This window comes from Lolium perenne, chromosome 4 (genome assembly GCF_019359855.2).
Source record: "Lolium perenne isolate Kyuss_39 chromosome 4, Kyuss_2.0, whole genome shotgun sequence".
In the NCBI taxonomy this organism is placed as follows: domain Eukaryota; kingdom Viridiplantae; phylum Streptophyta; class Magnoliopsida; order Poales; family Poaceae; genus Lolium; species Lolium perenne.
In genome coordinates, this window is record NC_067247.2 from 312,670,217 (window position 1) to 312,676,216 (window position 6,000).

The window sequence follows — 6,000 nt, forward strand, 5'->3', positions numbered from 1 at the left end:
TAGGTAATTGTGAACGGAGGGTGTAAATGTCCACCTCTAATAAACAGGGTTTTAGTTTGCTTTGAAGAGCGAAAATGCAAGGGCTATCATTTCTTTAATTTTTAATTGAGTTTGGCGTAAACTCAACCAAAGCTTACGTGGCGTAGTTTACAACCAATAGGAGTAACATGCAGAGACCAATTGATTAAGCTCCACCTCATTAGTTACCATGCATGTATCTAGTGTGGATACTCGCTATACCAAACTTGGATGCGACTAACAGCTAGGTATTTACTTTCATAACGCCAATTGCATCTTCAATATGATAGCTTAGTTGTGTTTTCCCTCCAAGTTCGATTACACTTTGCGTACTCCCATGGCATCAAAGGAGATGATCAGGCGAGCACCGAAACGTTTCACCTCTCTCCATGTCCACACTATTTGTTGATTATTAGGCAATTTCCGTGTGAGTTTAATTAACGAAATCAGCATTACAGATGCACAAGCATACTTAACCACACACATCAGACTAAGCACATGCATCAGATCTGAACATGGAACAAGTAGCAGTGCAAGGTAGAAGAGGAAAAACACGTACATCACGACCGAGAAGGTCGCACCAGCAGCAGCACCAGCACCACCATGAGAGTTGTTGATGTCGCCCATGGTGTAGTCGGATCTGTCGATGAAGCAGCCGAATCGACGAAGATGAACACGAACAGCAGCGAGCAGTCGCGCCGAAACGCTCCCCAAAAACTGTATCGCCCGTCTCCCGGTGCAGGATCTCAACGGACGGGGTTTCGGAGGCCTGCTCTCCCGGACGACCGTGCATGCAGTCGCCGGGATGGGGAAGACTAGAGAGTAGCGCAACAAAAGGAACTTCACGAGAGAGATCTAAGAGCACTGTTCTCCAGATCTGATCGGTCTCCTTGTATAGCCTGGGAGGAGAGCCGCCCCGAACCGCGTTGCCACGCGTATGAAGCCAGGGACACGCAGCGAGCATGCACATGCAGGTCGACACGTACCCAACTCAGTTGGTGCACCCAGCAAAAATTTAGGCTTCCTTGAGTGTGTCTCGAACTCGAACTCGAGTCACGAAACGCGACGTGCGTGCGTGACGTGACGTGACGTGCCGTGCCGAGGCGGGGCGGGCGGAGGAGGAGGAGTGCGCGAGGGCTCCTTCTAGTCTCACTCACTTGGAAGGAGTATAACAACAACCCTTATATACCACTCCAACTCACTCCCAACTAGCAATGTGGGACTAAACTTTGTTCCCCAAGGCTGTCCCAAGCTGCCAACGTGATGGGCCTTGAGATTTCAGGAATTGTCAGCCATCTAAATTCAACAATCCCCCACCAGATCTCATATGCACATCAGATGACACATTAGTTTCATTCCTGTTTAATATACCTGCACTTCAGTGGAGACTGTTAAGTTGAACTTCCACCTAGACAAGGAGTTACGCTTGACTACAACTGAACAATGGACTATGCCTTGAATTGTCAGTCTTTGTGCAGCAAGTTTCACTCAATGTCGGCACGGTACTAGGCTACCATAGCCTTCCCCTTGGGTGGAGCTTATAAGTCATACTCCTCGGCCCTTCATGAGCTTACTAGAGATTCACCCAAATCTCCCACACTATGACCAGTAGTGTCACTCGTATAGGTGTGTTCTTTAAAGATCGCCCTGTAGGACGGCGTCTTCGCTCATCAAGAGCCGCTCAGAACACATTAAGACATTGTCAACCTGCCTTACAGTAGCTATGAGAGAATTGCATGTGCAGCGGAGTGGGAGTATTAAATTTTCTCTCAACTCAGTTGCTCCGGTTTGTTTTCACAGGTCCCAGTTCACGGAATTTCCGATCACATAGGTTGGGTTACCCCCTCGGCAACTCAAGTGGGTCTCAAACCCATCTCCCTCGATGCAAGGTCTATCATGTTTCTTGATAGTCCTTTTGTGAAAGGATCTGCCAGATTTTTAGCACTTTGGACATAATCCAATGCTATCACTCCGGAGTTCTTCAGTTTTCTGACAGACTTCAATCTCCTCTTGATATGTTTGGAACTTTTCATATTCTCCTTAGAACTTTTCACTTTAATAATCACAGTTTGATTATCACATTTCATGAGGATGGCCGGTATTGGTTTTTCAACCATAGGCAAGTCCATCAAGAGCTCACGAAGCCATTCCGCTTCGACAGTAGCTGTATCTAATGCTGTGAGTTCTGCTTCCATAGTTGACCTCGTTAAGATGGTCTGCTTGCAAGACTTCCAGGAAACAGCGCCACCACCAAGAGTGCATATCCACTTGTGGCCTTCATCTTAGCATCTGAAATCCAATTGGAATCACTATACCCTTCCAGTCCTCTTGGATACCCGGTATAATGAATTCCATAACTCATGGTTCCCTTTAGATAGCGCATTACTCTCTCAAGAGCATGCCAATGATCATCTCCCGGGTTGGCCACAAACCGGCTAAGTTTGCATACAAAAAACGAGATACCAGGCCTCGTAGCGCAAGCTAAATACATGAGTGAACCAATGATTTGAGAGTATCTCAATTGATCTTTAGTTGTCTTTTCATTCTTTCGAAGCAAGACACTAGGATCATAAGGTGTGAGAGAAGATTTGCAATCAGCATAGCCAAATCTGTTCAACACCTTCTCAACATAATGAGATTGCACAAGTGTAATCCCATTATTCTCATCTCTCAGTAGCTTGATGTTCAATATAACATCAGCTTCTCCAAGATCTTTCATCTTGAAACACTGAGATAAGAAGGTTTTGACCTCCTCAATCACTTTGAGACTTGTCCCAAGAATTAGCATGTCATCCACATACAAGCATAGGACAACTCCCTCACCCCCACCATGGCGGTAGTACACACATTTGTCAGCTTCATTAACAACAAAGCCCACAGATGTCAAAGTTCTTTCAAAATTCTCATGCCATTGTTTGGGTGCTTGTTTAAGACCATACAAAGATTTCTTTAATTTACACACCTTTCTTTCTTGACCTTCTAGTACAAAACCATCAGGCTGTTCAATGTAAATTTCCTCGTCTAACTCTCCATTTAGGAAAGCCGTCTTAACGTCCATTTGATGAACGAGAAGACCGTGTGAGGCAGCCAATGACAATAGTACTCGAATGGTGGTCAATCTCGCCACATGTGAGTAGGTATCGAAGAAATCTTCGCCTTCCTTTTGGGTATAGCCTTTGGCTACAAGCAGAGCTTTGTACTTCTCAATAGTACCATTGTAACATCCCAAGATTTTCAAAATAAACAAATGAATTTCTCTAGTTCCAAATTTTGGAACCAACAAAAACTTTTATTAAATAGAGTATGATACATAGTGATCTTGCTTAATTCTTGTGTTATTGCTATGATTGCTTGTTATTAGTATTTGAAGTGATCTTAAACCCTAAACCTCACCCCTCTTTTCACCCTCCTAGTTAAAATAAAATAAAAGGAAAATAAATAAGAAAAAGGCATATGTGCCTATGGCTATATTTATAAAACTTTACCCTAAGCTTTTCTACCTTGCTTATAGATTTGGAAAACCTTCATACACCTTACCAAAGGCTTATCAAACCAAATCCAAGTGTTTTCCAAAGAAATTAAAAAGAAACTAAAAATGCCATAGAGGCATATGAGAGCAAAAGTGCAAATTAGTGATTTTAAGAATATTGACTCTAAGGTATGTGGTGAATGGTTGGATCACTCCTATATACCATTTCAACACTCAACAACACCAATTAAGTCAAGCCAAGTCAAAGTAAAACACAAATGCAACATATGCATAGAGGCATATGTGACACATAGCCATAATACCCAATTTTTGACCTATGACTTTAAACCTTGACCAAATGGTGTGCAACCATTTCTAAACTTCATATAACACTAAATTGACCCTAACCCATGCCCAAGTAAAGCAAGATCAACACTTTACAAAAATAATGAAAAGTGACACATCACGTCTTATGTGTTATGGCCAAATTTGCAAATCTTTGAACAAAACCATTTGAATTGGTTTCAATGGTCTTAAAATGTTTCTAAACAAATAAAAACCACATTAGAGTCAACAAAAGTCAACTCAATTGGGGAGAAATCAAATAGGGAGAAATTCCCCAAAATTCACTCACATACACTTAGCCAAATTTGCAAATCTTCAACCAAGGCCACCATTGCTTGATTTATGGTTTCTAAAACTCTTATATAACAAAAACAAACACAAATGCATAAAAGAAACCAGATTCAAATCAAGGGAAATTTCAAATTTGACATACATGTGATAATGGTCATATGACCCATTTATAAAATCTTCACTACTTTACCCCCCTGCATTTGAATCTTCCTAAACTAAACTTGGTCAACTATGACCATGTCATCCAATACCATGTCAAGGTCAACAACTTTCATGTTGACCATCACTGCTGAAGTTGACTAGGTTGACCAGAATAAGTGTGCAAAGATGGAACCCGAGAGAGAGAAGAAGATCACCTCACTTTTGAAAATTTGCAATCCTTTTCCAAATTGAACCCCACCACCACCAAACTAACCTATAATTAATATGTTTGAGATGTACCAAAAAGATTTCCAAAAATTCGACAAAAATGTTCTTGCGGCCATTTCTCCGAACACCTTGCGGGCAATTTCTGGTTTGGACAACACATGCTATTACACACTGGATTTTCGACTAAACCTTGCATGGTCAGAGGTGATCATCACTCCCCTACCTCCCCTACATCTCTACATGTACTGCCTTGGTTGATTAAAGTGAGAAAAGTGGAGAGAAAGCTCATGCCGTACCCATGCCGGCCACCATGCCATTCATCCTCTCCATCTCCCTCTGAGCCCTTTCTCCTTGTCAACTAGCTCGCCTGCACTACTCTACGCATGCCAGTACCCTCCCTAGATCGAAACGAGCACGGCATTGGCCGGGACACCTCGCGCCCAGACACGCCAGAACCGTGCCAGGCACGCGGTGAGCGCGCCCTGGCACGACATCGGACGCCGCAGCGGTGCAACCACTCGCCGCACGCTCTCGCCCTTCCTCGCCTTCTCCCTTTGCACACGCACGCGCCTACACTCCTGCGTCCTCCTAGACATCCTCATCAGCACGCGGGAACACCCTAGCCGTCGCCATGATCAATCTCTGCCGTGCCCGTACCGCGAGGACGCCACCGTCGCTAGCACGCCACAGACCATCATTGGCCGTCCCTTCAAGCACGCTAGCACCGCCTAGCAGTCGCCTACCCGACGCGCATCGTAGCTTGCCTCTTCGCGCCTCAGAACGCCGTCGCCATGATCGACTTCTTCCGCACCCCTCGGTCACCTCGCGTCATATAAATAGAGCCCCTCCCGTGCTTCAAGCTCCACACCAAACTTGCTCCCCTCCTCCTCCTTGACCTCCTCGAACACTTCTCTCGCCCCAATTTCACCGGAGCCGCTCCAATTTGAAGCCGACGACCGCCGGAGCCCGCAGATCGCCGTCGCCGATTCGCGCCGCCCCGAGCCTTGCCGCCGGTACCAGTCGACGTCTCGTCATCGACAACGTCGCCTAGCCTCCGCGCCAGCCCCGCGGGAACCTCCGTCACGCCGCCGACCCCTACCTCGCCGGCGCGAAGCCTCCTCCCCCGTCGACGACGACGACTGTCGACCACCCGATCCTCATCTAATCTAACGGACGAGGTGAGCCCTTACCGCTTCGGGAGTTTAAGCCACTGACGGGTGGCCCTTCACATGTCAGCTGGCCCGCGGCTGCGAAACGCTGCTGGGCTGGGTTTCCTCTTTTCAAACCAAATCGGCCCAGTTACTTTCCCGCGCGGCCCAGTTCATTCAAATTCGATTTAATCTATTTAGCAAAATCCAATACTGCTTCCCACTTCAAATTTGAATAGTTTAAAATCTAGAAACCCAAATTGAGTGATTCGAAATGTTTTGGAAAGCTTAGAGTTTTATCTAAACAATGCCACTGGCCTCACTTGCAATTTATTTGTAGAATTTAACTGATAAAAATAA